The sequence below is a fragment of the Ipomoea nil genome, unplaced genomic scaffold (assembly GCF_001879475.1).
Source record: "Ipomoea nil cultivar Tokyo-kokei standard unplaced genomic scaffold, Asagao_1.1 scaffold1129, whole genome shotgun sequence".
NCBI classification, from domain to species: domain Eukaryota; kingdom Viridiplantae; phylum Streptophyta; class Magnoliopsida; order Solanales; family Convolvulaceae; genus Ipomoea; species Ipomoea nil.
In genome coordinates this window covers 1,196,239-1,221,703 of record NW_017617557.1, presented here as the reverse complement: position 1 = coordinate 1,221,703, position 25,465 = coordinate 1,196,239, and the positions used below count along the sequence as shown (strand labels likewise).

Sequence of the window (25,465 nt, the reverse complement as noted above, 5' to 3'; positions counted from 1 at the left end):
AAGCTTTAAGGACTTCTGTAGTGTAGCTTAGCCGGAATATGTATACATCTCAATGTTACTGAGATGAGATGGAGGACGTGTGTGGTTCTAGAAACCATGCTTCTTCATCCCTTCCGTTCTACACTTTCATTTGCTTCTTCTTTGATTTCTCAAACACATTTATGGGTCAGAGCTTCTACAATCCATTTATGTGTAATTCTAGAAGATTGAACACCGCTTCGAATTTGAGTTTCCTTTTTGTTTGATTGATCTGAAATTTTCAAGATACAAATCTCTAAGTGGTCGGAGCTTCTACAATCCAAGTGCTGTCTGGGATATCTACGAAAAGCTAAGTGTGGATTCTTCCATTTTGATTTGGGTTTTTACGATTTCTTACAGTTGCTGAGTTTAATTTCTAAGATTTCTACGAAAAGCTAATGTATTTCTTATATATTGTATGTTTAGTGAAGACCGATCCAGTGCATGTAAGATCTGAGTACAGATCTGGTTTTTTTGTGCGCAAATGTGTAGTGAAGATCGATCCAAACCCGACCCATTAGAGATGTGCGCAAATGTGAGATCTGTTGTGTCTTTTACATTCCACCACAGACCCCTCTTGCCATATCGATGAGCTAGCATTCTCTCATCTCTTCTGACCTTCTCTCTAACACTGTCCTAAAAAAAATTGTCCGATCGTAGACTGGTACCAAGAAAAGTCTTTTAGTATTCCAGCTTTGCAATTAATTTGTCTTTCTTATATATGAATTTTACTTTAATATATGTAGCCAATGCTAACCATTTATTTGCAGGAAATGGCATATGATGAAATCTTATTCTGATGCCCATGTATCACATTATGGCCGAGCTATAGTTGAATGTAGTTCTGTATCCAATACCTAGCAGTTGTTTGCAGAAAATGACATGTGATGAATTCTGATTCTGATGCCCGTCTAGCTTTAATTTAGTTGTATAGTTCACTGTTGACTTGTATTAATTTAAATTTGTTTGGTGGTAGCTACAATCTTTGTTTGTAAGTCATCAATTTTTGTTGTTATTAAACTGTTTTTGGTTATTTGTATTACTATTTACTCAATAGATGCCCAAAAAAATACTCTTAAATTTGAATTAATTTTAGACAGCTGAATGTACTGCTCAAACTGATTTCATTCCAAAAAGTACTTATTAGTTAGGTATTTCCTCTTTAAACTGGAGCTTGTTTTTTTTGGAATAAAACAATTACTTAGGTATTTCCTTTCTTTCTTAAAAAATGAATATGGAACCTTTGATTTTAAAATCAACAATTTTTATCAATTTATTTATTTCTAAGGCCAAAATTGTGTTAGCTGTAAGGCAGTTCATATGTTTAAGAACACATAGTTATCTCAAATGACTGTTAATACTGTATTATTTTTGAATTTGCAATATCATGCTAATCTTTTTGCCTTAAAACTATTTTTCGTATATCTATATATATGTTTTTATGTTCTAATTAAGGCTATTTTACCTTTGAAACTTACTATCAATTGAGTGCCAGTTTAAGATATTTCATAAGTACTGTCCCAAATACATGAGAAGCCAGACACAGCTGGCTGCAAACATAGAGTTTAACACCTAATTTTTTTCAGTTAAGAATTGATTTTTTTTTTAAAATTTAATTGAGTTAAGTATTTCCAAAAATTGTAAGGCTTCATTGTGCATTTTAATATAGTGATTATTTCAAAGCTGTCATAACCAATGTGAATGTTGATGAGAATCCTTACACAGCTGGCTGAAGACAAAGTCCCCTTGAAAGGTAATTTTTTGCAATCAAGTATTTTGATTTTACCATATAAAATCACTGAAGTATTTGAAGCTAATTTTTTCTTCTATTTGTTAGTAGGCCATTCAATTTTGGATTGAAAATATATCAACCTTAACCGTATATAACACTGTTAAAGTTTCAAAAAATCCAGAGACATGACAATGGTTGTGTGAAGGTATACACTATAAATGAAGACAGATATTTGAAAGGTAAGTATTTTCCCATTCTTGTTGATGTAGAAACAATTGACATTTACAAAGTAAAAAGGACTTAAGATTACAAATTCCTACAAATTGATACCCTGACCTATATCTAATTCCAATTCTATGTGTATATAGAATTGTATTTAAAACTTCTTAGTGATCCTCATTCTTCAATGTGTAATGTGTCATGAGCATTTATAAAACCTGCATTAGACAATAGATAACAAACATAGAAGAATACACAATAAAAAAAACATAGAATAAGATAGTTAAAACAACCAAGATATCAATTGAACTCTTAAGTCATGGACTTAGATTTCAATTAAATAATTAGACAATTTTCAAAGTCCAAATTCATGAAATTTAATTAAAAAAAAACCCAAAAGTCCATGTCCAGAAAACCATAAAAGTTGCAGAATGTCACAACATTAGAACAACAGCATTTACTAAGGGCTTACAGAATAGCCCTGTAGACACTTAAATTTTGATAAATATTGATTATTTGTCAATATTAATATATTTGAAATATTTTGGATAATATTGATATTATCTAATTTGTTAATTAGATAATATCAAAAGAGTTTGAGCTTATCAAAACTCTCTATCCTACAACTATAAATAGGGCCTTTCATTTCTATGTAATCACACACATCCTAAGAAAAATTATAGAAAGAACTCTGAAGTTTATTCAGAGATCACAATAAAAATGTGATCCTGAAAGTAAAAGTCTTTCCTCCTCCATATGTTGATGCATGTTGATCCAAACCTCTATTGAAGATCAAGCCATTTGAACCCAGAGGCCCTTCAAGAAGAACAAGCTATATATACAAGCCCTTCTTTGAAGATCAAGCCACTTGAAACCCGGAGGCCCTTCAATGGTGGAGTGTTCAAGACATCAAATTGAAAAATCAGAGGACATCTAGAGATCTTGTACCCACACCCCATTGATATTTGACATGTAATCAGAATTTTGAATATTACTATATTATAATTCAATTTTCTTTGTTCACAAGCCCTTAGTAAACCACATTAAAACAACACAGTAACTCTGTTCAAATTTTCTCTTGCTTGATCGCAATAGCTTTACATTTTTTTGCATCCTGAGTAGATGAGAATTGGTACATCAAATTTCTCTTGGTTGAACCTGGAGATATCTGTTCATCAGTATTTGCCCTCATAGGTTTTTAAATTTGCTGAACAGCAGGACTACTGGCCTTATCAGAACTAACTCCAGATCTATAATCCTGATTTTTAAAAAATTAGATTTTTAAAAACAATCAAACCAAACAGAAAACAAAGTGTATAATAGGTCAGTTACATACATTTGGGTCATCATCATCTTCTTCTTGAGCAATTGGTTTTGATAGCTCATCCTTCTCATCTGTTAGGGTACAGTGTGCTTCGACCAAATCTTCATCCTGAGTTATGGTAGGACATCATCAACATGGGAGTCCTCTATTGCTGAGCATAGATAGCAAAATCCATACATTTTGACGTTTTTATCCTCTATTGCTGCTTGGATTTAAATGTTTTACAGTTCTAAAAAACAAATTTGACTGCATCATAACTTCAATGTGTTATGCTCATATGGTATGCTTACATTCTTTTGAATGTACTGCAAAGATAGTCACATGGAAAGCAGAGCTCAAATAATCATTAAAGAAAAAAAAGACTTCTCTACCACAGAAGATAATCACACTGTGAAAAATGGCTTTCAGGTATGAATCCAAGCCCAAATTGTTTTAGTTGTTTTTGCTGGATTTTTGCTCACAGAATGCAAGGTTGTGCAATCCATAATGACTATATGCAGGAGACCACCTTCATTGGAACAACCTGTGGAAGATGAAAGCCAAATGGTTTTCAAATAGTTGATAATGTGGCCCATCAGCAAATCCTGGCTTCTATGTTCTTAACATAGGAGTAAAGACTGTGGAGAACTAAATGAAACCACACCAAAAAACACAAAACTACAGAAAGCAAGTATATTTCTAGCTCCCTTCATTTTGTGTTTCCATTTAATCTATAATATATATATATATATATATATATATATATATATATATATATATATATATCAAGCAGGTTTAGCCTATTATTCAATCATTTTTAAAAATCTAATTACACTCAATTAGATTTTTTCCATATCTATGGAATCCAGTTTAGCCTTCTTAACATTAACACCTTCACTGTGACTTCATCCCCTGACAATTGAATATTTAAAAAAGTTTTTACATATATATATATATATATATATATATATATATATATATATATATATATATATATATATATATATATATATATATATATATAGAGAGAGAGAGAGAGAGAGAGAGAGAGAGAGAGAGGCACATACATACATCAAGGTCTCTGGTAAGTAAATTAACACTACGTAAGTCCATATTAATTTTATTCATAAAACATAGACAAAAAGACCTGGAAAACTGGTGTTAGTATGATAAAAAAAAAACAAAAACAAAATTGGAATTTTTTTTACCTCATCGAGAAATAAACATTCTTTACTTTTGATGATTTCGCCTTCTCTAACTTCTGTTATCTAACTCTTTTTGCAGAGTAATACGTATTATGCGAAAGTTTTTCAGGGTTGCAATTGTTGATCTGAGTCGACTTCTTTATATAGAAGAAGACTTAAATCAGGACTCGAGAAACGAAGAGTCCTTTGGAACAATAGATCATAATGATTATGTTATTTCAAATGTTATTTCAAAATTTTGTATTCACATTACTCAGATGAAATTTGTAATTTACAGCCTATTTTTCGATTTCCCAGGTTATTGGAATTATGCGTGCATGCCTTGGCTCGGGGCTTTCAAAACCATTAATTCAGCCGTCCAAATAGATAATTAACCAAAGCTAAACCTGATCAGTGGCTTTAAAGCAATGTGTTTAAAAAAATAATAATATGAAGGTTAAACACACAATGATCAAAACGATGATCAAAACGACATAGTTTTAAGTTGGTGGAAAAATGAAGCAATTTGATTGGCCATAGCTATATGACTTTAATATATAGAAGGATCAGAATATTACAAATCAGAATAACACTACTTTTAAATATTGATTTAAATATAAGAGCATCCACATTTGTTGGGGAGAATAGGGGGATAATGTAAGAGTGATTAGGAAAGAGAAGATGGGAAGGGAGAGAAAAAAAAGGAAAAATAATTTTATTTTTTTTAAAAAAAGAAAAACTGTCGGCGCGCCTGACGCGCCTGACGAGCGCGTGCACTGCACGCGCCCGTCAGGCGCTATGGTGACAGCCACGCGTGGCTGTCACCTGTGATCCTTTATTTTTATTTTTGTGGTGGGTCCCACCATTTCTGAAATAACTCTTCATTTGCAGGAGAGTTATTTCACAAATAATTCTTCCTCACATTAGCTATTATCTTGAGTGGGAAGAATTAATTCTGAAATATCTTCTTATTATCCACAAATGTGGATGCTCTAAAGGATAATTCAAGATTCAAGACAAGAGTGCTGAAACGGTATGATGGTTTAATTTTAATACTCCCAATACGTCTTTTGAACTTTCCATTCTTCAATAGCAGATTTTAATGACTTCAAAGGCTCTGTTTGGCAAACCTAGCTGAAAAGCTATAAGCTAGGAGCTGATAGCTGAAAAGGAGCTGAAAGCTGAAAAGCTATAAGCTCGGAGCTGAAAATTGAAGAGCTGTTAAGCTAGCTGTTATGATTGAAAGTGTTTGGTAAAATTAGCTTTTTGATAAGCTGATAAATGTAAAAAGACTAAAAAAGACATCTTCATAAAATTTAAATTAGTTTGTTTACATATTAAAATTTAACATTTCGTCTTCCAAAAAAAGTAAACACTTTTTAAAATAAAACTATTAGCATGATCATGATCTAGCATCGCATAATGAAGTAGCAATATTGTTGCGAATCTCCTTCATCTCCATAGAGGTGTGACTTAAATTTTCGTTGATGGAGATATTACTACTTGAATCTTGAAGTTCATCGGGCGGTATGTAATCTGGAAGCTGCTCAAGCACATTAAACATCATGTCATCTTGTGAATTCTTCCGAATATAATTATGTAGTGCAAATGTGGCCATAATAACATCAATTTGGGTCTCCTCACTAAACTGCAGCATTTTAGCAAGTATCTTCTATCTCTTATTCAATACTTCAAACGATCTCTCAATACAACTCCGAAGAGAATAATGTGCACGATTGAATGCTTCTTGAGCATTAGTTGGCGGCTCTTGTTCAAATTGAGATTGAAGCCATATTGCTAATTTAAAAATAACATTAATAATAATAGTAATAATAATAATAATAATAAGCTAAAGTTTCAACATAATTGTTTAGCAGGAAACAAGACTAAGGAAAGGATTGACGTGAAAGTTAGGATAGGGGAAGAGAAAGGGTTTTAATTCATAAGGTTAAAATATGTCATTACTTTAAAATAATAAGGGTAAAGATGGAAAAAAAGTTAGGAAGCTAGTAGCTTATTTTGAAAAGCTACCTAAAGTAGCGTTCTAAAATAAGCTCTTATTTTAAGCTAGGAGCTTATTTTGGGAACATTACCAAACAGAGCTTATAGCTTATTAGTAGCTTAAAATAAGCTATAAGCTCCTAGCTTAGCGTTGCCAAACAGAGCCAAAGTCTATATAAACCTTCTTGGTCTCAAACTATTTCACTGCCAGATTATCTACAAAGTATTGTGTACCATTTGTGAATCAATCTTTCAACATGCTTTCTCGATATGTATCTGTAAAAGAGATAAGACATCTACACACTATGAGAGCAATAAGAGTTAGGGCAATTAGGGTATATGAAGTCTCAGAAAAAGAGATAAGACCTCTACACACTATGAGAGCAATAAGAGTTAGGGCTATTAGGGTATATGAAGTCTCGGAGGTTAGAGGGAGTCATACAAGCAAGAGTTTTGAATGTTTATTCCATGATGCTGAGGTAAATCTCTGTTTCTTTTTTTTCTTTTCTTTTTTCCTACTGTGTTTATCTTTCTCATCTAACTACCTGTATTTCCAGAGAGAATATATCCATGGAAATACCTCTTAGAAGATTTGGGAAAGCTTCCAATAGAATTCTGGAATGAGGTATCAAAGTCTGTCAATCTGTTTATCTATCTATCTTTCTCTCTCTCTCTCTCTCTTTATATATATATATATATATATATATATATATATATATATATATATATAAACACAATTGCTATCTGATTTTATAGTTGGCTTTAGTATGTAAGTACCAACAATGCACCTTAAGTAGTCTAGATTTACAATGTCTACCATCAATCTCTTTTTACATCTCTCTTTACAGAAAATTTTATTTGTCTCAATGAAGCTTTGAAGTCCAGTGGGGGCTGGTCGTCCAATATATAAGGCAAGTGCAACAATTATAGGGATTATAGTATAACTAAAATATGTGAAAAAGAAAGAAAATAAAACAAAAGTATTTTTACACTAACCTTAGTGTATGTTTCCTACTATCATTTTGATTTTCAGTTTGTCTGCGTAAGAATAAATATATTATTGAATTACCAAAGTAAACTAACCCCAAATTAAATTAAACTCCGCCACTACCACTATAAAGAAAGAAACTCTGTTATTCTTCTTTCACCTTCAGTCACTACTATATATACGGTGCATGTATTTCACTCCATCTCTGATCACCGGAAAATATGTCTTGCCTAAATTTGAAGGGACAGTTTACCACCACGAAGGTGTTGAAGCTCTTGTCCACCAAGCTGATTCCGTTCAAGCTGCACCGCCTCAACCGCTCCAAGGTCATCAAGAAGCAGCAACAGCAGCGGAAGACACTGTTCGCCGACAAGGCTATCATCAAGAAAGGTGGTTTCGGCCAATGGCTGAAGCTAATCGACAGGGCAAAGCGGAAGAAGTTTCTTTTCAAGACGACGAAAAGGATCGATTTTCATAAGAAACCGACACCGGTTTATATAGGCCAGCTATTCGTGGAGGCCGTGAAGGAGCATCCAGAGATTCCGGATACCAAGAAATGGGTCCCCATCTAATTCTATTTTTTTTTGAATGTGATAAGCTTAATTTCTAGGTATTATTTAAAGTAATTTTAGTTAGTGATTTGTAAAAATAAATTAAGTTTTAGGGTTAATTATATTATGAATATTATATTTAGTTATATGTTACTAGTTTAGACTAGTTTAGATGAGTTTTAATAAATATTAGGCTAATGTTACATTTTTATTAATATAAATAGGAGTTTTATTTTATCTATAGTATTAAATTTATTTGGTAGTTTTATATCTTAAATTTTAAATTAATGTTTTAATTATTAAGTTTAGTTAAGTAGTGTCATTAAGTTTTTTTTTTTTTTTTTGTATGTTACTGATTCTATTACATTGTAGTATCTGTTCATATACTTTCTCAACCTACTGAAACACAAAGAACCAATAACGCCTCTACTGAGGCTCAAACTCACAACCTTTCAAATTGAAGTCTAACCCGGGTGTCATTAAGTTAATATAATTATTATTATTTTAACTTAATTTGTTTTTGTTTTATTTTTCCTTTTCCAGATTTGCGCAGCAGATAAGGAAGAAATAAAAAGGTGTTGGGGGCTCTGTTTTAAGGAGGGGAGAGACGGCAGAATAGGGAATAGGGGGGAGAAACAGAAAGGAATAGAGGAAAAATACGAAAGAAGACTACGGAAGCTTGGGAGCGGCAGCGGACGGCTATCATCTATTAGGTTTGAATTATTTTTCTCCCTCACTTTTATTCTTGTTTAGATTTCCAGAATTTTATTTCTTGTACAATTCATAAATTTAATTATAATTCTTGGCTAGAACTTTTAATTAGGGATTTGGATTAGCCTAGATTAGATTAATTGACTATTTTCCATGTGTTGATTCTTCCAATTTCAGTTTAATAATTGAACTTGATTATATTTATTTTATGTATTTTAATTGTGGATTGTATGACTGGCCATTACATAATTCTAATATTAGGGTTCATAAGAAGAACTGACAGGTGAATTATGAACCTAGAACTCATAAGATAAACACAATTGACCTAAACTAGACATAGCTTTAGGTATTTGTGGTGATATTGATTGTTGCTTAATGGGTTTAATTAATGTTGGTGAGATATCGACGGATGAACACAGTTAATTGGATACAACCTAGTAGCTCGACGGAGTATTAGGATATATTTGAAGCAATCATCACTATAATCATAAGAATTAATACTTAGGAGAGTTAGTTAATTATCTAATAGGTGAACCCAAATCCCTAGTCTTCTCTCAATTGGAATTTGCTTTAATTTACATTAAATTCATAAATGTTCTACTTAATTACATTAATTCTATTTATTTGCATCTTTCTTTATCAACAAATTGATTATTTAAGTTAACAGTTAATAGTGTTCTTCATGGGATCGACCCTGTAATACTCCAGGAATTTATACTGTAATTGTGATTGACTCTGTGCGCTTGCAAATTATAGCAATCAGAATGCCATCTAATTCTAACATAATTAAATGCATATGTATTATTTTTTTGTAGCTACTAATTTATTTTTTTAATTTAATAAGAGCAATTAAGTGGCGTACATACTTTTCATCCACAATAATGAAATCGTTGATTTTTTAATTTCCATTTGTTGTTGAGACAAATTGTTTTGAGAGTTTGTCAATGACAATTACTATTAATAGAGAATTATAATAAATAATTCAAAATATAAGGTTACAATATGTATTGTTATATAATAATATACGGAGTAGTAATTAACCTAAAAATTTCAGTTCTTTAGAAATTTTCAAGCATGGATAAAAGCATAACTGAAATAGTAAGTTTTATTCTCAATAATCAAAATAAGATTAATTAAACGAAAAAAAAAAAACTTAACTTAAATTTATTTTTTTTTAAATGAAAGAAAATCAAATGATTTTCAAAGTTTCTGGTTTATAATCATTGAATGCTATGTATTTAGATGGGCTAATTATTTGACCAAAGTTTATATTAATTTTTTTTTTATACTTTGTAACATATTCGTAGGTATATGTTTAACAATTATACCAACTCTAATTGGGATGTGGTTCAACCCTATAGAATTAATGAGTAAGTTAAGAATAATAAATAGTTAACGGAATATTCCGTTAAGAAAGTTTATACTAACGGAATTTAAGTTTATTTAAGGGAAGAAAATCTACTATACTAATAAGATCTACTATACTAATAAGAGCCCAAGAGAGTTAGGCCTATAATGGGTAGAAAAAATGGCGGTCACAGATTTTAATCAAATGAATGGCTCAGATTGATTGAAAGATTGATCAGATTTAAATTTTACACTAAAATTTCCTAAAATACCCACACACCGTTACTAATTCCGTTAAAATTTTAAGAATTGCTGTTAGTTCACCGTTAACTTACTCATTGATTTCAATAGAAAAAGGTCTTAGGTTCGAATCTCATCCCAATCAAAGTTGTCATAATTAGTACTCTATTTTACTCTTATTAAATTATATAAATAATAATTTAGTAGTTACAACAAAAAATAATACATATGCATTTCTTTAATTTATAATTATGTGTCCACAATGCCTTTATTCAAAACAAAAAATTTCATTATCAATAAATTAACTAAGAGAAATAATTTTATTAGTTATATTGTCTTTATTTTTCTTCAATATAAAAATTTTTTTATATTCAAATTTATTAATTGATTATATTCGATATATTATCCTTACAATGTCTTTATTCAGTGAAAAAAAATTATTAATTATCAATAAATTAATTAAAAGAAATATTTTCATTAGTTATATTGTCTTTATTTTTCTCAAATGTAAAAATTTTTACATTCAAATTCATCAATTGATTATATTCACTATATTATCTATTATCTTTTTTTTGCACTATTTTTCTAATTAAATATTAAAGTTATAATACAAAATAATGCTATATATTTATTTACCAAGTATTTTATTAATACCATGAAAAAATTAAAAAAAATATAATTAATAAAGCCAACCATATTAACTACTTGAGAGATTTTGTGACAAAGAAAGTATTCAAATCACAGAACAAATTGAAGTGAGAACTACCTCGCAATGTCCTTGTTTGACAATCAGCAGTTAGGGGTTAGCGTTAGCGGATTATACTAGCGGATTTGACCAGCGAATTTATTTAATTATTAACATTGGGTAGAAAAAATGACCGCCAAATTATTAAATCAAATGAATGGTTTATATTGTTCAGGTTTTAACTTTTTTCTTTTAAGATTTTCTAATTTATCCTTAATTATATGATTATCCATTTAATTTTTTCGTTAATTCACCGTTAGTCTAATTCTAATATTAAAGTCTAATATAGAATTATAACTACACCATTAATCTGATTCTAATATTAAAGTCTTAATAGAACTTAACCACAAATCCTAATGTCGGAATCTCCTCAAACAATATTAGTATATATTTAATATTTTATGCCCTAATTTTTTTTTGTTCTCCCTTATGTCCCGTATTTGGTTTCAACCATACCTATACAATTATTTTATTGACAATTATAATCAATCTTGACTATGTTATCTTGCATTTGTAAACTTAGAATTACCTATTTAACCCGCACCGGCTTAGCTCAATGGTTTTGAACCTCGGCGGCGGCAGTGCGGGAATTATGTCCAAAGTGGGCAGATTCCTTGTCCACAATGCTCTGTCAGGTCGGAGTGTGGGGGGCCCTTGGGGTTGGAGACTCAACCTCTGGGAGAAGAATTACCTATTTAAATACGCAAATTCAACCTTCAATTATCTATGCATGAACAATTTCAATATAATCCTGCGTTAATATACTAAGTACTTATTTAAAAAAAACATTGGGCATTATCCCAATCGCGCAATGCGCGTAAAAAACTAGTAATATAATAAAAGATAAATAAGGAAAATCATTAAGAAATACTAAAATCAAAATAAGGGAAAATGGCACTTTTTCCCCCTAAGCTATATACTTATAGCACTTTTCCCCCCTGAATTATTTAAGTGGCTCTTTTCCCCCTAAAATGTTAAATGGACATATTTACCCTTAAAATAAATATTTAAAATTAATATTTCATTTATTTTTATTCTCCAACAAATTATTACTATAATTTGGTTCAAACCAAACAGATACTATAGCAACCAAACCAAAATATTTCAATTAGAATTTATAATCAAAACGCGATACTTAGAGTTTATTAAAATCGCGAACCGGAATGACTGATTCATGTTCCGAACTGAAAAAATAAAATACATTTATTGTTGAATTTAACTATTTTAAAATAAAAAATAAAATTTTAAAATAAAGACGGTTCAAAATCGTGAACTGGATCCGGAACCACCAGTTCACGGTTCATGATCCTGTTTTTTTTTTTTTTTTTTTTTAATTCTTAAATTTAATAAATTAAAATCCAAATATTGGGTTCTAGATCTGAATCATAACTGAAAAATTTTAATTCGATTGCTATAGTGTCTGGTTCAGTTCGAACCGAACCGTGGTAATCGCTACATATACGCAATAATTTGTTGGAGAAGTGAAATAAATAAAATGTTTGCTTTAAGGGTAGAAATGTCAATTTAATATATTTGGGGGAAAAACCACCACTTTTAAAATAATTGAGGGGGCTAATGTGCTTACATAAATAATTGAGGGGGAAGAAGTGCTATAAGTACATAATTTAGGGGGAAAAAGTGACATTTTCCCTCAAAATAATATTTTTTTTGAAAGTCCCTCAAAATAATATGAACTATTTATTTTAAGAAACAATTAGGACCAATATTTTTTTATTCCAGTTAAGGGCCTGACATTATTGGCTTTTATTAAAATTGTAGATGTAGATGTAGATACATATACACACTATTATTTTACAGATAGGATCATGCTAAAAGACTATACCACAGGTATTTACATGCTTTCACATTCTTACCACATAACTTGATAAGTGAAACTTCTACTACAACACGATAATCATGCTCAAAGGAATACCTTAAGTTAAGCTTCTCATTTAAACAATTCTCTTACGATGCTTCATTCACATACAATCATGTATAACATTATGGTCATGCTTCTTATGCAATCTAATGCAACAACATACTCGTACTCTTATGCAATCTTGTACAACAATATAATCATACTCTCATGCATTCTAGTGCAACAATATACCCATACTCTTATGCAATCTAGTACAACAATATACTCATTCTCTTATGCAATCTCGTGCAACAATATAATCATACTCGTATGCAATCTAGTGCGACAATATACTCATACTCTTATGCAATCTCGTGCAACAATATACTCATTCTCTTATGCAATCTCGTGCAACAATATAATCATACTCGTATGCAATCTAGTGCGACAATATACTCATGCTCTTATGCAATCTTGTGCAACAATATAATCATACTCGTATGCAATCTAGTGCAACAATATACTCATGCTCTTATGCAATCTCGTGCAACAATATAATCATACTCGTATGCAATCTAGTGCAACAATATAATCATACACTCATATATAAATTAGAGTACTTTCTGTGGAGGTTTCTTTGTTACATTCTCGAGTCTCTCTTGACTCTCTTTCTTTCTATCGAGTCTATATTGACTCTCATACTTGAGTCTCTGTTGACTCTCTTTCTTGAGTCTCTGTTGACTCTCTCTCTTTCTCTTATATTCGTAGACGGCTTAGGGTTTCACAGAAGTGTGGCTTACCCCATCGGGAACGGCATAACTCCAACCCAATATCTCCTACCGTCTACGGAACCAATCTCGTGGTTCAAACTCTGTGGAATCAGGTATCGAACTATTAGTGTGCACACCCCCTAACCAGGATTCCAAGCCCAGCGGGAAGTTTCCAACCTCGAAACGTGGTAATACGTCGCGTTACATATACTGGGACCGCAATGTCCATAAATATCTCCCGAGAGGAATATAGTCCAGACGGTATCCTCCAAAACCTCACCGATATAGATAATATATAAATATATCTCTCATGCATCAATCTCATGCATGCAAACAACTCTACTACTTCTCAATGCATCAAAGAATAATATACCACATGCTTATGGTTTTTGAAAGTATTCTTGGACTCAAGTTGGCCCTTTATGCATTTTTGAAATATGACTCATGTGAAATGTCAAAATGCTCTAAAACATGCTTCTAAATCATGTATAAACTAACATGAAGTATTCAAGGATATATCATCATTCTCGGTTTGCGAAATAGGAATTTCTATACATTTTACTCAACAAGTATGCTTCTATTCTCGTTGATTAAATAATACAATTTAATCATGCTTTCATAATAAATCATATTCTCAAAGGATCATGCTTCTTTACTCAATAAAAACATTATTTGATCACATAAACAACAATTTCACAAACACAGAGAATTTAGCAAAATATGCACTGTGTAACAATTCTTCACAAAATCCTTCTTAACATACTTGTTTTTAATCCAAATTCCACGAATTCAAAGCCAAAACGTGTGTTGAGACGAACCCGAAGAGCCGAGCCACAAGGGCCCGTAACACTCGGTCCAAGACGACACGTAGCTGAGCCACAAGGGCCCGGCCACTGCACAAAATTTCTTCACAGACCATACTCAGGGACCTGGGGCGGGACTCTCCATAGTCCGCCCCTAGAGTCCCGTTGATGTGCCGGGACTAGGCAACGGCCATCCTCTAGGGCCGTTCCCCTAGTCTCGTGCCACCACGGCTCTAGCCGGCTGCCCTTCTGATGGGCCGCGGCTAGGGCCGTCACTTTGATCTGGTGCACAATGTGTAGTGCACCAGATGAGATTTTACCTGCAAAAACTTATCCAAACAATTCCAAAACAATCTCAACAACTCACAAACACATACTAGATCACTTCTAAGCATAAACACATCAAAAGCTCATAGTTTCTACTCATTTCTACTCAAAACTAGGTTTCACAGAGCCAAATCTAAAGAGGAATCCATGGGGTTATACCTCTTGTAGTCTAGTCTTCTTGCTTGGATTTCTTTTTCCTCTTGGCCTAACTTGAGCCTCCTTCACCACCTACACTTCCCAACACACCTTCTATCTATTAGAGTCTTAATATAATTATGTGGTTGTGCTTAGTCTTGCTTGTACATAGCCTATAGTTTAGGAGTTCTTTAGGAGTCCTCTTGTATTAGGACTCTCAGTGTAACAGTTTCAATCTATCAATCAATTTACCGTAACTTCATCTGGTATCAGCTTTGTGTTAGGTTCTTACCGTATCCTAGCCATGTCGCCACACTCTTCGGAACGCACGAATACTGCTGCCACCCTTCCCTCACCGATCACCACAAACAATCTCACCTCCGCTCATCACTTCATCTCCCTAAAACTCACCAACCGGAATTTTTTGTTTTAGCGCATGCAGATCATACCGTTCCTACGTGGACAAGGGCTCATTGGTTACGTTGAATGAGATGTTCCGTGTCCACCAGCCACCATTGCAGCGGCCTCCTACAGCGATGGCTCCGGCAGTTCGTCTCCGTCACCAGTAGCGAATCCAGCGTACGCCCAATGGATACAACAAGATCAGTCGATCCTTAGTCTCCTCGTTTCTTCTCTCTCGGACGAATGCATGCACTTGGCGGTTGGCCGTGAGACCTCCAGGGCGGTGTGGCTCTCCATCACCGCAGCTCTCGGATCATCAACGCGTGCCTGGTGCCTGAACCTCCTCGGTCAATTCCAATCTCTCCGGCAAGGAGACAGTTCGGCTGCCGAGTATCTGGGACGTGCGCAGCTTTTGGTCGAGCAGCTCTCGCAGGCAGGTAGACCTATGTCTCCTATCCTATCCTTAGCCTAGAACCTCAAAGACTAAAGAAAACTAGAAGAGAAAAGATGCTAGAATGAAGGATGAACAAGCTTACTAGCTTGTTGTCTTTCTTCTTGTTGTTGGCAGCCAAGAAATGAGGAAGAGGCAAAGAATGAGATCAGGAAAATGAGATGGAATGAAGGGGTTTATATAGGGTTCAAAACCCTAGGATGATTCACAATGATTGGTTGAGGGTAAAGGGGTAATTTCCAAAGCTAAAAGATGATTCTATAAGGGATTTTGGATGTCTTGTGGTCCACCATGTAACGTGAACCATGGGCTAGAAATGTTATCTTTTATTACTTTGGGATTGTTTTTCCAAAAGCTATATGGATGAACACTTGTTCAAAATTCCCTTTTGAATTCTCCTGGTCTCACTCAGATAAAATTCTCGATTTAAATCTTGGTACGCGAAGTACCCGGAAACTTTGGAATTTTCGAATGAAATTCATTTCTTCGGTATCGAATTAACTTTAAAATGGAAAAAAATTATTTTATTCAAACACCGATTGATCGCGAAAATTTTTAATGGAGTGAAAAAGCTACTTTGGGATTTCTTAATACTGGATTTATAAAATGAAATTTTGGGTTGTTACAGTTTGTGGTTCCACGCTGTGAAAAGAAAGTGTCTAATTGGTGAGATCATTGTATGGTTCGAAACAATTGCCTTAGTATTCGGTATGTGAGGCTTTGATCATACAATGATGACCAACGAGTTTGGTATAAACGAAAGTGAAAGTGTGTCTACGTATTGCGTACGATAGACGGTGATATCACTGTTTATTTATACACGATAAACTCATCGTGGGTAGTAACGATCAAATGATCAATTCTACCAGGAACATGTTAAATTCGAGATTTGACATGAGAGGTGTGAGTTTGGCAGATTTAATCTTCGAGATTAAAATCGTGAGAAGACCATATGGTCTCGTGTTAAGTCAATCTCATTGTGTTGATTAAATCCTTGTAAAGGATGATAATCAAGTGGCTTGGACACCGTTAGATACTAACGTATAACTAGCCAATAATCACGAAGATTGTACTTCTCGCGGAGAATACATTCAGATTATTGGTAGTTTAATTATATCTAATGGGTTGTACTAGGTCGGATATTGCCTTGGCGGTTAATGAACTCAATAGACATACGAGTAACCCTAGTGTTACGCACTAGAAGGAAATAGTGAGAGTTATGAGATACTTAAGGTATACTCGTGACTTCGGATTGCACTACATGGGATATCTAGCCGTACTTGGAAAGTATAGCACAGATATCAAAGGACACTAAGTCCATTAAAGGCTATGTGTTTACGTAGGCCAGTGCAGTTGGTTGTATGGAAATTCTCCAAACGATTTGTGATAGCTATGATCCATGATGGATCAAAGCTGAGAGCCTTACACTCGTGTCGCGAGTGAGTAGGCCGAATGGCTATGCAATTTTTTGGGAATGTTCCTAGAGGTAAACTCGGACCTCTAATTTGTGTGCGTTGCGATAGTCAAGCCAAAATTGGTTAAGTACAGAGTTAGATGTGGAATGGTAAGTCTATACTTATAAGTCGTAGACATAATACCATTAAACAATTTCTCACAACAAGGGTTATCTCTATTGACTACGTGATGTCAAAAGATAACGTAGCGGCCACTAACTCGCTAACCCGAGGGTAAACAAATGGTTGTTGAGAAGTTGGAACGAGGAATGGGTCTAAAGCCCTTGGACTAAAAGTTCTATAATGGATACCCAACCTAGCTGGCACCTAGGTTCAATGGGACAACTAAATTATGGAACGGAGCGTGTCACTATGGGGGTCTCGGACTCCCTACCACTCCTCGTTGAAAACAATGACTCCCGTACGAGGCTAGCACGTTAATGCTTTAATGGTTCGAATATCGGTTGACATATGTGAGTATGCGGGATACTCGAGAAAGAATCACCTATGTAAGAGAGAAGTGAGGGTCGCTTCAAAGGAGAATTGTTGGGCACAATTCTTTAGAAACTCTCGCAGAACCATGAACGGTGACCCACGACCAAAATGGGCACACTCATGAGAACAGAACATGGTTGGGAGGTTCCTGTGTGAGATATGTCATCGTCTACACAAATGGCAGTCGGTTAAAAGACATCGTGTTCTACCGTACAGCCAGTAGAGTAAACATGTCTTCACAAGGGAAGGTTCAAAGGGTGCGGTACCCTCTACCTATCCTATGCAGGGATCGGTCGTTTGAACACCGTTGTTTCCGATTTCAAAATACCTTGAAAATCAATTTTTCATTCATGTGGCGGATTGTTGGAAAAATAGCATTAAAATGGCATTTTAAGTGGCTATTTTGTGGTACAATTATCAGTGGGGTCCACTTCCGAAATGGGTCGGGTCAAAGTGGATTCGGATTCTTCGTAGTGAGACGAACAGATTGATATATTGTACACTCAAAACGGATAATGGGTGAATGAGATATTGATTCTCAAAGTAGACCCATTGAGTTGGAAAAATGAAGGGAAAAAGTGAGTTTTTGTCCCACATTGGTTTGGAAACTGAAGCAGTACAGTTTCGGCCTAGGGCTGAAGGCTGAAGGCCAACAGACGAACGTGGGATTAAATTCTTCAGTTACAAAATTAATTTCAATTTCAATTTTTGAATTTAAATCCTGAGTAATTGCTTGCTGTTTCAGATGTTACAAAGCTAAGATTAATGACTTTGTTTAATGCTATTGAAGTCCAACATCCCTACATAAGAAGGGGTAGAGGGCAGAAGTTTTTTACAACACAATGAACAAGCACACAACAAGAAAATATATTTTTCAGCTTCAAAATACTTCTGCTTCTACTCCTTTCTTAAGCCTAACTGTGTTCAAGGCTTTGCTCTAGTTCGCCGGGTTCGTTCGTTTGGGTGCTCAAACGTCGAACCGTAGCACGTTTTTCCTGGGAAACCTAGGCCACAACGCTCCTAGCACTTTTGGGAGGTGGCAAATAAGGTTTTAAGGAAAGAGTGATCTCTTGACTCGCGCTAGAAACTCTATACCCAAACACGAGCCAATTTCTTCTTCTTATGTGTTTTTGGATTATGCTTCTAAGCAAAAATCCTCTCTTTTTGATATAGTTTGGTTGGAATTATAATCTGTGGATTATAAGTTCCATTTGGTTGATATGTATATATCTTTTCCGTAGATATTCATGCATATAACCATGATGGTCTAATTTATATATATATATATATATATATATATATATATATATATATATATATATATATATATATATATATATATATATATATATATATATATATATATATATATATATTTGTGTGTATTTATATATTTCAGATAGATATATCGAATAATATTTTATATACTTTCGTGTGTGTATATATAAATATTATTTTGTGATATTAAATCAATTTTTGGTTCATTATCACCAACAACAACGTGTGTTCACCTCTTGCTACAGAGGGTCAGCTTTTATATTATAAACATGTAACGGTTACAATAATGACAGCAACGACCTCATAATAAGAGATGTTGTCATCCATAACTCCTATATTTGATTACACGGTGCTTTTAATGTGCGGGCTCTTCTAACCGTTCCACATGTTCTCTACTCCTAACTGTTGTTTGATTGCTTTGACCGGCTAGACGCATCGAATCGGATCTAGTACCTTGTCCAATGCTTTTAATGCACTACTGGAAATTATAGAATTTCCGACCACCTGAAAATGATCTTAAATTAAGTTGATACCAAAAAGTCCAAAAAATGGTCGAAAATAGCAACAAAGGTTTTTCCGGATACCAAAAGTGGTCGGAACAAGGCTTTCAACTTGATTTAAGATCACTTTCAGGTGGTCAGAAATTCCATAATTTCCAGTAATGATGTGCGGGCTCTTCTAACCGTTCCACATGTTCTCTACTCCTAACTGTTGTTTGACTGCTTTGACCGGCTAGACGCATCGAATCGGATCTAGTACCTTGTCCAATTATTCCGTCACCAACCCTTACTCCCAAGTTGAGAGAGTAGTGGAGTGGGAATAATAATAATGTAAACTCGTTGAATATTCTGTCACATCCCTTTGCCTACAGGGTACACGTAGAGAAATCAGTCGACTAATTTTTTTTAATATATATTTTTATAAATTAGTTTTTATTTTTTTATTTATAATAATATTTTATTTTTTATTTATTCATTTATTATTATTAGTTTTTTTTTTTTAATTTTTTATGGCAAAGGCCTTGGTCGAGGACTACCTCGACCAAGGTTATGGCCGAGGATTGCCTCGGTGAAGGCCATGGCCAAGGGCGGCCTCGGCCATGGCAAAGGCATTGGCTAAGGATTGCCTCGGCCATGGCAGATGCCGAGGACTGCGTTGACCATGTTTTTTTTTTTTAAAAATATTTATTGAATTTTGTTTTTTTTTTTTATATATATTTTTCTTTATGTTTTTATTTGTTTGTTTGTTTTTTTTTTTTTTTTTTTTTTGTGTGTGTGTTCATAGCTCACTTCAGCCAGCTGGACTCGGTCAATGGTCAACTCTTCGCAGGATAGTGAACGAGGTCAGACCCTATACTGGCCTTAGGGGATAGCGTTTTCGTAACCAAGTCTTGAACTTGACCAATAAAACGTCCTTCCATCAGGTAGCTAGCGTGATCGGATCCCTTGCCGCCCCTTAGAGAATAGAGTGTGCGAGCTCTTCCTTTTTTTTTTTTTTTTTTTTTTTTTTTTTTTGGGAACGAGGACATGCCTCATTCAAATGAGTTCGAAGACATGATCCCAGGCTCCCACTCTGCTAACACAAAGGGTTCCGTGGACAAGAGTATACACATTTCTTCATTCAACAAAATTGATCTGATCAGGGCAGACATGACCAATAGTTACATCAATAATCTTATTGTTGATCTTATGCGTTTTAGCGAATAACATGCTTTTTGCGTTGTGCGATTCCTCTTCTGACTCTTTGTCTCCTTCTTCCACGATGTGATTGTACCCCCTCTTTTTCGTGTTAGAGGCGGATAGCTCGGGGCCCTCTCCCTTTCGCCACACTTTTCGAGCTGGCCTTGTTGCCGGTGTTGTTGTTGCACTGGATGCTTCACAAACTAAGTAAAGTAATGTCGTTTGTATTGAGCATATAATGAGATAAATTGAGCATGTCCATCTTCAAAACTCAACACCAAATTATACACTTATGTGTGTACAAGAATTTCAACCAAGTGGCAAAGTTCGAACTCCCATTCATTATGTCATCGGAAGCGACACTCAACACAAAACTGTAAACTTTTACGTGCATAAGGAACCCACCTTAGTGATAAGATTTGAACACTCACTTTGCTACTAGAAGCACTATCCAACACTAAACTATATACCTTTGCATGCACAATATAATCCCAACTTAAGGTGGCAGGATATAAAATTTCACTCTATCACTGAAAATTAGTTTTAAATGTAATTTATTAATCACTAGATTACTGGTTAATAAGCTCTTTTCTCATTCTATCTGTTCAATCAATCATAAATTTATTAAGGTTAGATGACTCGGTGATGCAAAAACGTGTTTCTCGGAATTCAAGTTGGCCCTCACACCCAAGAAATAATGCAGTCTTTATCGTTAGTACACAACAAGACAGACAGGCAATACAGTGGTACGTGCAGACAGATTTACACGTGAATACGTATCCTTTGTATGTATTATTTCATTTTGTCGGCATTCAATTAACTAATTACTTCATTAAACAAATTATATACCATTCAAAGGTGCACGGAATATCATCATATATAATAGTATATTAACTATACTAATCAGTAGAGGTAAATTATACTATCAAGTACCAACCTCCTCGTCAACTTGGAAAAAAAATAAAAATTAAAAATAAAAACTCTGTGATTTTTACCTTTCGATTTTTTAAATTAAAATATTATGTCTAATTTATTTTTTCATTTTCTTATTTATATTATATTTTATCACATGAACAAGTGTATTAGCCCGTCAACAACTAGTCAAAACCCGTAAAAGTAACAACCACCATTTACACAATGATACAAGTATATTCACACAATCTTTTTCAACAAAACAAACCAATAAATCAAGACATGATCGATTTTCTTTATTTGCAAATGAATTCCATGTTTCACGCATTGCAAATGGCAGACCATCTTGGAAATTAAAATAATATTAGTCAAAAAATTGAAATAATATTTCTTGATTGCGATGTCGATCGACAATGTTACATTCAATATCATTTGTTCAAACTTGTAAAAGTATAATTCATTAAACATATTAAACCATGCATAAATAATTTAGTACAACCTAACAAAATTGGTCAAGTAATTGATTTAATAACCGCAAAGTACTGTCTATTAACTTTATTGATTTCAATCGAATAATTATGAACAATCTAAACTAGTTTACCTATTTATAATTTTTTATTTTTTATTTTATTTTTATTGAGATCAAAATGAAGCTTTCCCCTATAGAAGAAGATACACAAACAATTTTAAAATATTTTAAATGTAAATTGTTTAAATATCGATAGTCATTTTTATTCATACTATGATTAATACATATTTGATTCTGTTTACAAGCTTGGTTCTGTATTTTTTTTTTTTAATTTATATTTTGTTACATTTTTAAAGATATTAGATATTACACCGATGGGTAACACCGGCGTGTCAAAGTTCCGGCAACACTGGCAAGTTCTCCGCCTTACTAAAAAGGCGGTGCCAGAATTCTACGCTGGAATTGGTCTCGTATGCCTCGTTCTCCGTCGAATCAAAGCGGTTCCCGCCGTCAACCGTGGCCGAAAGGTCATCAGCATCACTGGAATTCTCCGACGAAAATACCTGCGACCAAAAACTCTCGTCGACTTCCGGCAGATCACTCTGCAATAATACCGCGTCGGAGACCACGCAGTGGCTGGAAATGCTGCAGTAGGACGATGCGTGGACGTCGGTCGAGGTTGTCGTCGAGGAATGCGGCGGAGAGCTCGGGGTCTGGAGATCCATGGCGAAGGGTTTCAACGGTTGGGATTTGGATTTCAAGCTGGGCTGCGGCGGAACAAGACCGTAGTCGTTTAACCGTTTCTTCAAACGGGTGTGCCATATGTTCTTGATTTCGTTGTCCGTACGTCCCGGCAATCTTGCAGCAATTACGGACCATCTGCAAATCAAACATGGACAAACTTTAATTATTAATTACTCAGCTCCTAAATTAATCAATATAACTATAAATTTGAAACAAATTAAATATTTAGCGAGGAAGCATGCATTAGAAATGATATATCAAGTCCGTACATGTTTAGCTCACTGGTTCAGTAGACAATATGAGAGAAGAGATCAAAGTTTGAACCTCGACAGCGGTGTGAAATTATGTCCAAAATAAACAAATCCATTTACATTCTCCCAAATGCTCTTTTGGACCCTTAAAGTTGAGAATTCAGCTTTTTGAGAGAAGAAATGATATGATATATCGATTCTAGTATAATTTTTGTCGGAGGTTATTGAATATTTTAATTAGCTCAATACTTTGAACTTAAACTCGATTTCAAATTGACACAACTTGGGTGCAATAAGCTAGCAAGTCATCACCCAACTTGCCTAGGCTAGTAGTGAACACAATTGGCTAATTAACTAGTTTTGCATGACATTTGACACAACGTGATACATAGCCTGACCAAAAAATCACCATTAGCAATTAGAAGATAGTAAGGTGTTCGTTATCATGATATAGACCAATTTTAGCTTATTTGGCCACTATTAACTTTTTGATTTAGTTAACAAATCAATATAAATGTTTGATTAATTAACTTTTTGTAACTCCAAAATGCTAATAAAATTCAAAAAGCTACTCAAAGCAACTTTTTCAATTAGCTTTTTGAGAAAAGAAATTATACCAAATAACTACGAACTAACAACTAATTTACCAAACACTTTTCTACAACCAGCTAATGTTATCAACTAGTTATACCCTCTACTTAACCTAATCAGTTAAAAGCTAACCGCCATTTACCAAACAGGGTAAACAAGTTGAACGAAGCTAAGTATAAATAATTCCATAATAATATTTCGGGACACCTGGCCCGACATCTCATTTAGTCATTTATACTAACTAAAATTGCTTAGATTTTTCCGATCTTAGTGGTACTAGAGCCTCACAAGTCACAATGTCTATTTTGTATTCTAATCTAGTAATAAGGCCATACTCTTTACTTCTCGACATAGTATAAATACAGATCTCTATTAGTACTCTCAATTCAATTTAGACTATCTATATAAAATAACTAATATTGAAAAACTTAATTACGAATGATTTAGAATATAAAAATATATATTATATTATTTAAAGATCCAAGTTGTGATACGAAAATATCACTATTTTAATTTATAATACGCAAATATTATACTATATGGTATATGCTCCTCATTGAAAAATAATTGAAGTTAACTAGCTTGTGATCCACGTTTTTGGATTTTCTTGAATATAATAATTATTTTGATTAATAGAAAAGTTTACTGTCATTATTTGAAAGTATATTTATTGTAAAGAGATAAATTTAACTGGCTTAATTGAAAAAAAATATTGTGATTACCAAATTAGTTTTCTGATTAACTCTGCTAAAGTTGCTGAGAAATATAATACAGAGTAATTATTAATTAAAGTATATTGTATATAAGCAAGCACCTGTTTCCTAGAACTTGATGCAGCTTGATAATGGCGTCTTCTTCTTCATGGCTGAAGTTTCCTCGTTTGATGTCCGGTCGCAGGTAATTTATCCATCGGAGTCTGCAACTCTTCCCGCACCTCAACAAACCTGCCGGCGGCCATCCAGCAACATATCAGTACTGGAAATTATAGAATTTCCGACCACCTGAAAGTGATTTTAAATTAAGTCGAAAGTCTTGTTCCAATCATTTTTGGTATCCGAAAAAACCTTTGTTACTATTTCCGACCACTTTTTGGTATCAACTTGATTTAATATCACTTGGTGGTCGGAAATTTTATAATTTCCAGTAATATATATAACATCAAAAAGAAATACATACATATATAAAAGCCGCTGAAACTACACATTTATTATTTTGAGGTGTTTGATAAATAGCTGTTATACTCGACGGATCGGGATTAGAATCGAATCCTGGGCAGAACGATATGATGAATATGCGTACCGGCTTATTTGGGAAGAGCTCGCCAGTTGCCATGGCCGTGTCGGCTGATGTAGTCGACGAGGATTTCGTCTTCTTCCTTGGTCCAGGGACCTTTCTTCAGTCCCATCTTCTCACAGCACGGAGATCTCCCCATCTTTTCACTCTCTCCGGCGACCGGCCGGCCACGTCACTGTGTCACTGATATTTCTCTCCGCTCGTCTTTCAACTGCGCCATTGAAACTTGTAGCTCACTATATATACACGCACCTACAGGTAAATAAAGGCCCACGTTTATTGACACGGCAAATTATGCTGGACCCTTGTCCGGCCACCATGTCTATGGTGGACATGTTGTACATTCATAATTTCAATACTGTAAATCAATAATTTCTGTATTGTAGATTCATAAAATTTATAATGTAGATTAATAATTTCTATACTGCATATTAATAATTTATGTACTGTAGATTTATAATTTCTATACTGCACATTCATAATTTCTAAACTGTATAGTTGTTAAATTATGAAC

At 33.9% G+C, this 25,465-nt stretch overlaps 1 long non-coding RNA gene and 1 pseudogene across 1 annotated transcript; one reads left to right on the top strand and one right to left on the bottom strand.

Annotated features, from left to right (window-relative positions):
- Positions 1-242: 242 nt before the first annotated feature.
- On the top strand, positions 243-2,027 carry LOC109183518. The gene is made up of 3 exons (XR_002054562.1): positions 243-332; positions 445-553; positions 1,688-2,027. It is a non-coding gene; the product is annotated as an uncharacterized LOC109183518 (long non-coding RNA).
- A 20,268-nt stretch (positions 2,028-22,295) lies between these two features.
- On the bottom strand, positions 22,296-25,188 carry LOC109183507 (annotated as a pseudogene).
- Positions 25,189-25,465: the final 277 nt, after the last annotated feature.